Below are 10,965 nucleotides of genomic sequence, written 5' to 3'. Positions count from 1 at the left end.
GACAATAGTAGCTACCTCACAAATGTGAGGCTTAGGTTTATGGTACTTCATTGAATCTACATTGCCATTGATTGTGAGAGGCAGCTGGTTTCAGAAATATTAATTTATGAATATAATGTCCACGAATAGATGACATACAGTAATAGCTAAAAAATATCTAAGTACGAAATTAAGAATAGTGCCTGGCACAATAGGATGTGTCCAACAGATGCCAACTGAGATTATCTATTAGCAACCCATGGGCAACAGGGTAAAAGTGGGCTTGTCAAGCCTCCTGTGGGCCATGATATGGATTCTTCATCTGAGGAAGAACACCTGGAGTACATCCTTGTTGAGTTTGCCTGGGCAGGTCATGCCACTGTTCTGGGCCTCTGTAAATAGGGGGCTAGATTAGTCACCTTTAATTTCTTTTTTCCTAGCAGGTAAACATATTTTTCCAAATGAAATCTTACATAGGACCCGAAGTGTAAAACAGATAAAAGGATTTGTTCTGGTTGAAGCAGGGCTGGAGGAGCACAAAGCTCTGCCTATCATCTTTCCTCCCCTTTACCTGCAGGGAAACCCCACCAAGAGTCCTTTCAGGGCAGTCATCTCACCTTGTTGTCATAGTAAGATCATGAGTCTCCCAGCATGCCTACAGGTGTTTGTTAATTACTCCAAACTTTGTCATATTTCACCTTATTGGGCTGAATCATTTAGTACTTAATATGTGCATTGCACAGACACTTTCTATTATACTTTTCTTGCTTTCCTCCACTTTGGTCTCCAAACTCCTTCCAATCTGTCTAACATAACTGAGACCATATTTTCATCTCAGTCAGATCACCTGATGACCCTTCCCAGATTTAGTGTAATGCTCGCAGAAGACACAACATGAAGGGTGTTGAACTTTTATTCCATATAAAGCTTTCTGCTCTCAAGGACTTTTTATTCTAATGTCTTCTTCTTGAAACCCTCCTTGAGCTCCATCTCAGAAAGCCTCCACCCAATAACAGATTCAATTTAACTTTTTTTTTTTTTTTTTTTGAGACAATAGTTTTGCTCTTGTCACCCAGCCTGGAGTACAATGGCACAATCTCGGCTCACCACAACCTCCACCTTCCGGGTTCAAGCAATTCTCCTGCCTCAGCCTCCTGAGTAGCTGGGATTACAGGCATGCGCCACCGCACCCGGCTAACTTTTTGTATTTTTAGTAGAGACGGGGTTTCTCCATGTTGGTCAGGCTGGTCTTGAATTCCCGACCTCAGGTGATCCACAGTGCTGGGATTACAGGCGTGAGCCACCACGCCTGGCCCAATTTAACTATTTTTGTGTATCCATTATGAGCTTATGGGAAACATAACTTTCTTTTCCTGGATTCTTCACATATAGCTTAGCAGATAAATGAAAATAGAATTACTCTATTCCGTATCCCACACAAATTGTGTAAAGTGTTTCTTCTCTGATGGTGCCTGCTGGATTTGTGTATATGTGAATAACTCAGGCTTGGTATGAGTTATGTGCAGTGTACAATAGGAGCTAACTGAAGGCAGTTTCCACAGAAGCCCATGGTTGTGGCAACTCAGAGAGCTTTGACACAGAGAACAGTTGACAACATGTAAGAGAATGTTTTCTAAAATAAAATTACTCTTTAGGGATTCAGAAAGTAAGCAGGATATTCCCAAATCATCTTTCTCCTACATACTAAGCAGATATTGTCTCTTTATAACAGTTTTCCTTCACTTATATTTCCGTAAATTAGAAGAAGTCAAACAGTGTTACTTGTTTTTCTGCACAGGATCATTGATTCAAGGGAGGAAAAAAAAAACCCCAAAGATCAAATACCAAAAGTCATTTAAAAGAGCCTCTTTCTAGTCCTTAGAGAGATTATAGTATTCAATTTGTTCTATTTTAAACAACTATTTAGAGGCTAGAAAGGTTTATTTAATAAAACAATTACAATTAAAATACGTTTTAGTTTCATGGTATGCAGATTTGAATATGAAACAAAGTGGAAGAAAAAAAGTGAAGTAAAGAGGAGAAGAAATCTGGGAGGAATGAGCAACAAAAGAGGAAGGAGGAATAGAGAGACCCAGAGAGGAAGCAGGAGGGAGACGAAGGGAGAGGGAGGCAGACAAGCAGAGCTTTGCCACGTCTGCGGCTCCCTTGGGTGGTGGCTGCTAGCAGTCATCATTCTTAACGATTACTGTTGACCTTCCTCAGCCTCTGTAATCCTGACATTTCTAATACCTAAATGTAAACATTTCTAATAACCTAAATGTAAACATTTCTAAATGCTGACCTGAACACCAGCGCCATTAAAAATAATTCTCTGAACACAGTAGCAATGACCAGAGCTGTGGTTCTGAGAGCTGGATAAGTCAAGTCAAGGGCCAGAGAGTCCCTCATCCCTGTCATGTCATTAAAGCTTCTGATTGATGCAGATATTGATGACAGAACAGCTTTGACTAAATACGTTAATCTGACCTGTGATGACTTAACTGCCGATATCCAAAATCATTGAACCATCTATCTCTTAATTTCATGAAAATTTACTTTTAGTTGATTCTTGTTACAAGCATGTTTCTTTTGTATTCCTGGTTTTCCTTCTTCTTTTGCACTGATATCCCCCTTGGTGTGTATTTTAAAGTTCTGAGAGCTAAATGGAGCAAAAGGTGAGTGTTTCGATGTTCTCGTAACAATGAAAAGGCTTGAAAAACATAGAAAATGGACAATAATTAAGTAAATGTAAATAACTAAGTCATACTTTTGACCTTTCTTGTTGTCAAGATAACTGATTTCCTGATTGATTTTTGTCTATGCTATTCAAGACTCAAATGACGGCAGAAGTTTATTCATTTCTTTCTCTCTTCTTTTATGGATATAAAACACTGGAAAATTATTATTAGGTCTTATACTGGACCAGGTTGTCACTAGTTAAAGTCAATGAAAGAGAAGCAATTGGATATTCTGGCCCAGATGGGGAGCTGATTATTTTATTTAATTAACCAAGAAAAGATATACATTTAAATTCTAGATGTTATCAACAATAATTTTGCAAACAGACTCTCCTTCTTACCCCAAACCCATGTCAGGAACGTCTTCATTAAGGTCCAGTCCCTTTATGGAATCCATGAACTAACTGCACAGGCTGTTCTGTTTAATCCAGCATCAGCAATGGAGGCAGTTCCCTGCTGTAGAGAGAAGTCGTCAGGCTCTGGAGAGAGTTCCTCCAATCACTTCAATGTCTTACTTATCTTCTTTGTGCTTCGGTAGTAAAGAGGCACACTCAAAATACCTATTTCTCATGGTTGTTGCTTTAAATGAGATTATGTCTATAAACCACTTAGATACAAAAGTGTTTGCTAGAATAATCATTGATAGTATCTTTTTGATTGGCCCAAAGTCTTTTTTCAGAAAGAGCCATCCCATTTCCCTTTATTAGCAGCAACAGAGTCTATCAGATATAACTATTTCTCAGTTTAAAGGGTGACTTCAGGGTAGTCTTGGAGACAATTTGGTAAATCTCACAGAGTCTGTGTTTTCCTGGTCTGCACTTTGTTAATTAGTCATTCGCGTTTTTAGAACTACCATACACCCTGTATATGGAGAAACCATATTTAAAGAATTGAAGTAAAATAAAACATTCAGCACTGAAACTGTAGTGAGCACATTCTTTTGATGGCTCAGATGCCGTTTCAGGATTCTGTAGTCCCTTGTCCTCCCCACTCCTGAATGTGGTATATGATTGGATCTCTCTCTATATAAGAAGTATATATTATATCCAATTCTTTTTCTAAAATAATGATGTTCACAGGGCTCATGAATTCATTGCTGCACAGGAAGGATGTTGCCTATAAACTGACTAAATCACTTCCAACCATAAATGTATTATTATATTTCAAAGAAGTATGTAGCTAATCTTGTGACAAATGAAATGCAAATTCATTTAAAAGCGCTCCTGAATTAACCATGACTCCTTGGCATTAGAATTCTTCAACCAAAAGGAACACTAAATTAATTACTGCCATTTTTTGTTTTGTTAGGTGAGACACCCTTTCTATTAAACGAAGGTCCATGACATAAAACATAAGATTCTCAGACACAATAACATGAAAGCTCAAAACCTCAGTAGGGCAAAGGATACCACAGAGAAAATAATTTCTACATGTTTAACATATCTTTAATAGAAAAAGAGCCTTTATAAGTAAATAAGAAACAAATAAATAAATTGGCAAATAATATGAATCAGACAATTTGTGGAAAAATAAACACACTGATGAAAATATACCAGATCTAACTATTGATCAAGGAAAGACAAACCAATGAGAGGATACTATTTTTGCCCCAATATGTTGGTAGATATTTAAAATATTCATAACATAAAGTATTAATGAGAGGAAAAGAAACTCTATGTTGTTGGGAGTATAAACTGGTATGGCATGTCAGAGGGAAATTTGGCAGTTTCTATAAAATTTTTCAAAGTATCTTTCCACTCAGGAAGTGAAATTCAAGACATGTATTTTAAAATACAACATTAAAAGAATATATTTCACATATGCTTAGAGATCTATATGTCTAAGGATGTTCATTGCAGCATTGTTTGCAGTGGATAAAAACTGGAAACAATCTAAATGTTTGTCAGTAGGGTTATGAATGGATAAATTGTGGTACTGCCATACAATGGAATATTAATCTAATGAGATATCCCTGTGTGTGAATCCTGTATGGACTCCCGTCCCTGACATAGGTTGAGTGAAAAAAAAATTTATAGACTACATATGGTGAGATTAAGTTTTTATGTAAAAGTACCAGTTTTCTATATCTATATGTCTGTGCTATTTATTTTTATGTTTCTATCTCCATATATAATTCTATTTCCTTAAGTGTCTATGTGTCCCTATCTATTCCTTTATTGTTCTATGTATATAGGAAAAGAGTCTAGAGTGATACACAGTAACCTCTCTGTGAGGTCCTATGGCTGCCCCCTGAGAAAGCATGGGGAGGAGGCTCCCATTCAGGTGATAAATGAAGGTTCCGCAGATCTCTTGGGAGGAGGACACAGCACACAACGAAGGCTAATAATTGGACTACTTTATTTTTATGGTTGTGTATTGGTGGCTGCAGGGCCAAGACGAAGGGTGCTATAGCCACCTGTCGCCCTAGGGAAGGAAACAGGGATGGGTCTTGAGTCCAGAGAGAAGAGGATTTCTCTGATCATATTAGACAGGAGGCTGGAGAGGCTGGTGGAACTTGTCTCACCTTGTGGTATGGAGTTGGAGTGGACTCAGGTTGAAGAGTGCAGATGTTCCAGTTCTTTCTCTCCATCCTCTAGGCTTAGTGGTCAAGGAATGAAGGACATCTGATCTCTAGCCTCACTGCTGAGTATCCCATGTTGGAGCCAAGATCTGAGGAGAGGGCCCATGTGGCTGCTGCTGGAACCCCTCCAGACCTAGCATTTCAGAAGCAGGACTGTGCTTCCAAACAATGACTTTGTGTGAATGTTAGCAAAGAGACCTGTCCTCAATGAACCCAGTCTTAGAGTATCACAGAGTGACACACCTGAGTCTACTAGCAGAATAGAGGCCCCCATTCCCCACAGAAAAGGTGCTGTGGATAAGCAGCATCGGTGAGTGACCCTCTGCTGCGACACACTGACCACCAGACTGTGGGGCTGCCAGTGATACCAAAGAGGCCACATCAAGAGCTAGAGAACACGGGGCCCGAGAAGGCTCTTGTTTTTCTCTCGTAAGACAATAATGACCAGGATTGACCCTTTGGTCTCCATGAGTCCCTGACCTTCTTAGAATGCACAGTAGTGATCTAGAGTCATGAAATTTGAATATTGGAAGGAACTGTTCTTGTTATGTACATAATGGGTTATATATACACACTCTTACTTTTACATATATTCTAGGAAAGAAACCAAGTCAGTGATATCAATACATGCAGTGAGTTCAAAAGAATGAGAGAAGAGAGAATTGGAGTGTTTAAACTTCCTTAAGGAAGATTTTACAGAAGGGACTTTAGCAAATCCTTGATGATTTTCCTCGTTCGAATTTTCTTCCTCAAGTCAAATAAGTGAGAATATTTTCAGCTGTTACCTGAACATCGTTGGAAAGTACAAAAATTGTCTTGAATTATGTTAGTGACATTTTTCTTCTAGTTTGACAGAGATCTATATAAAGCCCAGAGACAAGCCACCTGTCTGAATACCTTTAGTATGTATAATAGTAGTGGTACACATGATAATATCACTCTAAACACTGGAGGCCTCTCTTCCCACAGTTTGCCATGCAGAACATCTAATTCTATCCATGAGGGGCCAAAACCAGTGAAAGCAGAAAAGGAGTATTCACCACGCAGGGATCACAGAAAGAACTATAAGGACCGGGCCAGAGAGCTGGGGACAAATAGTGTTCAGCCCAGTTTTACACCTGGCACAGTTTTCCCATGCAAAACCATTCCTCTTCAGACTTCTACCCCTTTAGTTCCCTGGCCTCATTTCTGTCCTGACCAGGTGTTCTATAAACACAGTCCATTAAAGAAAATTCTTAATATATGTCCATGAATCCCCTTGGGTAAATGACTAAAGTTTCATACTTTCATGGTGACGACCTTGGCTATATTCCTGGAAAGTCCACATCTAGTAAAACTCATCACTGTACTCCAAGGTACCAAATAGACATGGAAACTAAGTAAAAGTGGTTTGTTTGCTATTCAAGTGTAGCTTCCAGCCAAGTTGCTGACTCTCAGCCTCTCCGGTATAGACATTCTGGAGCTGCCACACTCATGCCTGACGGTGCTCACATGCTGAAGAAACACGGTTTGCATCACCGTTCGCCGAAGTCTCTGGAGGCTGGAAAATAAACAGCAGTTGCATGACATTTCCATTGAGAATCTGATGAAATTTAAGGTTTTGTTTTGCTCACAATATAAATACGAAATTTTGCAAATAATTTCAGGAGGTTAGGGGATCTCTGAAACACACGTATGGAACCCAGGAAATCCACAGATGCCAAGCTAAGCCCCCATGTGCTAACAGGAAAGGATCAAGGAAGAAATGGACACTGGAGTTTTTAAATAACTCAGATGGGCCATGTGTAGAAATGACAAAGTGTTTTTCATTGTCTCTCCCTTCCTCTTCCCTTTCTCTTCCCTTCCCTTTTATTCCCCACCTTAAGAATAAATTCTATATTCTAGTCTTGTTTTCTGCCTGGATATAAATAGTTGCTGTTGGGGCTTCAGTGTGACACTTTGAGACAAAATACAGTGAGTTCTGCTATAATGTGACCCACGTGTTTCTAAAAAATCACTGCACTATACAAAATCATAGAATCAAAACTCACATGCTTACAGGAAAATGAGATTAGGAGCACAGCATTCAAAAACTTCATCGGTGACACTGAAAAGGAAGATAGCAACCTAATTTAAAAAGATAGCTGTTTTAGGCATGTTAAATGGTTAAGAAATAAATAAATAATAAAATAAACACATTGTTTCACCTAGAAAAGGACTTTAAGTTTGTTCATGGAGGTGGGTGTTGGAAGGGTTACAGTTTGTGAGTTACTGAGACATGGCGAAGCAGAGTTCTCTGGGATGGAAAATTGTGACACCAGATGTAGATGGGTGTGGCTCATTACACATGCAGTGAACTGAGGATGCTGGTGGCTGTCAGAGGTGTGAGGACATCTTACGTATTCCTACATGGCTCAGTTCAGCTGGATGCAGTTTTCTGCATTCACTTAGCATTTCTTGCAGATGAAATTAAACATAAAGAAACACAAAGTTGTTATACTCAAATTGTTCCTTGATATATTAACCTCATTGGAATACATTATCATTTTCAAGATGAGCCTTATAGCAGGACTGATTGTATCTAGATTATAAAAATAATTATAATTTAAAGAGTAAGCAGCCCTTAAAATGCCAATGAAATGATACTGTAAAGGTAGCAATAACGTTAATATTTCTGAGCAGTGACTAATTTACTTTGCCCTAGTGACTCAAATACTTTTGGGCCTCCTTGCTCCCACCCTAAAGTTCATCTCCACATAGTGATAAATTCAAATGAAATGCAAATTGGGATCCATAACTTTAAATGATGCTGTGAATCCTGAGTGAAGTTTTCTCAGGGCTAGGGAGGAGTTGTTACAATACACACAAGACTTCCTAGAACATCCTCATTATACATTTTTATCCCTGAGGGCCCATACCGTGTGGCAGCTACACTAATCTTACTTCCCTCTCTTGTCCACACTTCCTTATACCCTCTACCTGCACCTCCCAAAAGCCCAACAAAATTCCAACCTTTGCTGGATCTTTTCTTATTACCCTTTCCTCTCTTTCCCTCTTTTCCTGCCCTTTTCCCTGAGATTAAAAATCCCATACCTATGTATGTTACATTTCTATTGCTGCTGTAACAAATTACCGCAAACACTTCAAGGAGATGTGTATCTATTCAGGTAAGAACAAAACAGCATAAATTTATTATCTTACATTTCTGAAGATCAGAAGTAATAACTCAAAATGAGCTTTATGGGACTAAAGTCAAGGTGTTTTTGGCAGGGCTGCATTCTTTCTGAAGGCTCCAGGGAAGAATTTGTTTCTTACTTTTCCCAGACTCTAGAAGCCATCTGTATTCCTTGGCTTCTGGCCCTGCATCACTCCAGCCTCTACTTCTGAAACAACAGCTCCTTCTTTTACTTTGACTCTCCTGCCTTCCTCTTATAAAGGCTCCTGTGATTGCACTGGGCCCACGGGATAATCTAGGATAATCTTCCCATGTAAAAAATCTTTAATTTTTTCACATCTGCGAAGTCCCCTGTGTCATGTAAGGTAACATTTTCACAGGTTCCAGGGATTAGGGCATGGATATCTTTGGGGCATTTGTAAGTCTATCACACCAGAGATGATATCCAAAAATTCTTAACAACTGATGTGCCACTTAAGGTAGAAATTCTGACTTTCAGAAAGCCCTCTGGTCATAGTGCTGGAGCAAGACTCTGAGACCGCTGATGTACTGGTGGATGGATTATGGAGAGGGCTAGGATGTCTCAGGGAGGGACTGGGTTGTCTAACATAGTGGTGAGGCACTCCAGGGCCAGGAGCAATGGTTCTCTCTAGGCAGTACGAAAGATATTTGACTTTTTTTTTTTTTTTTTTTTTTTGTTAAACCACCAGTACAACCACACAAGTGTATTTTGGCTGAACACTAATCTGTCCATTCTCTTCCTTCTCTGATCAGTTTAGCCTCCCCTAGGCTTCTTTAAGTTCTCCCCTTCACCCTCATCCACGATCAGCATGCAAACCTCCCGGGATGTTATGTGCTGTACTTAGCCCTTTTACTTGGAATGTCTCATTTAAGCCTTATCACAACCCTATGATTAGATTCTGTACTTGCCTTCCTTTTGCAATTACACACACACGATCATATGTGCTATTAATTGTTAGGACCTTGATTTGAACTCAAGCTTTAGAAATTGACCTCCTAACCACCGTGGTTAGTGTCTTCAAGGAGATGCACATCTGTTTAGGTGGATAAGGAGTGCATGCACAAAGACCATACAGGCAATGTGGAGGCACCAAGTGGCAACCCTTAGTCCACATGCATTCATAAGTTTGCACAGAATCTTGTCATATAGAATTTAACTATTACAGGGAGGAATTCTTGATCATGTTGTATGAACTCTTATCTACTGTATAAGGCCAAACCTGTATACTCTTGAATAGATATTCCATAATAAAAAGATTACAGTCAACTTCAGAGCAAATCAAGTGAAAACTCCAATTTATGTTGGCTACGTAACAGTCTAGAATAAAGTATGGTATTCTAAAGTATGTAATGAAATGAATGAATGAATGAATGAATGAATGAATGAATGAATAAAATCTATAGTCAAGAGTTTCACTTATAAGACCTATGGCCTTATATAGTACATGACTCTGTAGCTAGAATATTATATTCAACTTTCTCAAATGGGTTAAAAGAGTCTCAGGGACAAGAGAAGCAGAAGAAAGGAGGATGATAAAACCATTTCTGGGCTTTGGATCTTTAATTAACCTCTACCCGGTCACAGATGCAGTTAGAAATGTGTTGCTCACACCCAGAGGAAATAGTATCTAACAGAAATAAGTAACACTACCCTAAGAGAAAACGAATCATTTATGGGTATATTTTATTTTGCTGTTTGGAAATATTTTTTGGTTTGGACAAGAATGAGCATTAGCAAGTTTGACTCATTTAATTGATGCATTATATAGAAGAGATGGACATTAGATAATTTTCAAAATGATGGTAGAGTGAGATCTTGATTGGGAAGGATAGATTTTCTATCAAGTCCCTTAGAATCATTTGTGATATTAATAAATCAGATTGTTAAATAACATGACAGAAGCCAAAATAAATGCTTAGTAAAGGTGCTTTGGTGAACAGTTGGAAGCAAATTCTACTTTAAACCCTTGAAACTTGGTAAGAACCTAAAACATTCTTGCTAATTTGGAAAATACCTCTTTATTTAAAATTTCCTAAAAGGTAGCCTCTCCTCCTACTTTTATGATGGAATACTGGATGATTTTAGTCAAAAGACATAGTTATTACCATAAGAAAAAGTCCTGCATGAAAGCACATGTTGCCATCTTACTCATTATCAAAGTGCCCTTATGACTGTCAGAGAGAACAGGTAAGATGCCAGGGGAGGCCGAGAAAAAGAGATCAAAGTGTTTTTGTTTACTTTTTTGAAGTCTTGTAGTACCTACTGTTTATTATACATACTTCTTGATTCATGCTGAAAATTGGAATTCACCCATTCTCTCTTTTTCCTGTCAAAGATGCAGATGGGGCACATTTCGTTGACTCCATCAATCCCTGCCCCCACACATTAGCACATGCACACGTATACCTAGCCAGTGGAAAAGAAAAAAGAGTTACTCACATTCATCCATTTTACAAAGATTTCCAGGCTGCAATGGGAGGGCTTTACCTCT

General features: G+C 38.7%; 1 long non-coding RNA gene across 1 annotated transcript in view; it reads right to left on the bottom strand.

Moving 5' to 3' along the window:
• Positions 1-4,143: 4,143 nt before the first annotated feature.
• LOC109026508 (uncharacterized) overlaps positions 4,144-10,965 on the bottom strand; it is a 146,062-nt gene continuing 139,240 nt past the window's right edge. The window contains exons 6-8 of the long non-coding RNA XR_010133488.1: positions 10,754-10,880; positions 7,329-7,384; positions 4,144-6,838 (exon numbers count right to left, since the gene is read on the bottom strand). This is a non-coding gene — a long non-coding RNA (uncharacterized lncRNA). The remainder of the gene's footprint in view (positions 6,839-7,328; positions 7,385-10,753; positions 10,881-10,965) is intronic.

The sequence above is a fragment of the Gorilla gorilla genome, chromosome 3 (genome assembly GCF_029281585.2).
Source record: "Gorilla gorilla gorilla isolate KB3781 chromosome 3, NHGRI_mGorGor1-v2.1_pri, whole genome shotgun sequence".
NCBI lineage: Eukaryota > Metazoa > Chordata > Mammalia > Primates > Hominidae > Gorilla > Gorilla gorilla.
This window is presented reverse-complemented; position numbering and strand designations above follow the sequence as displayed.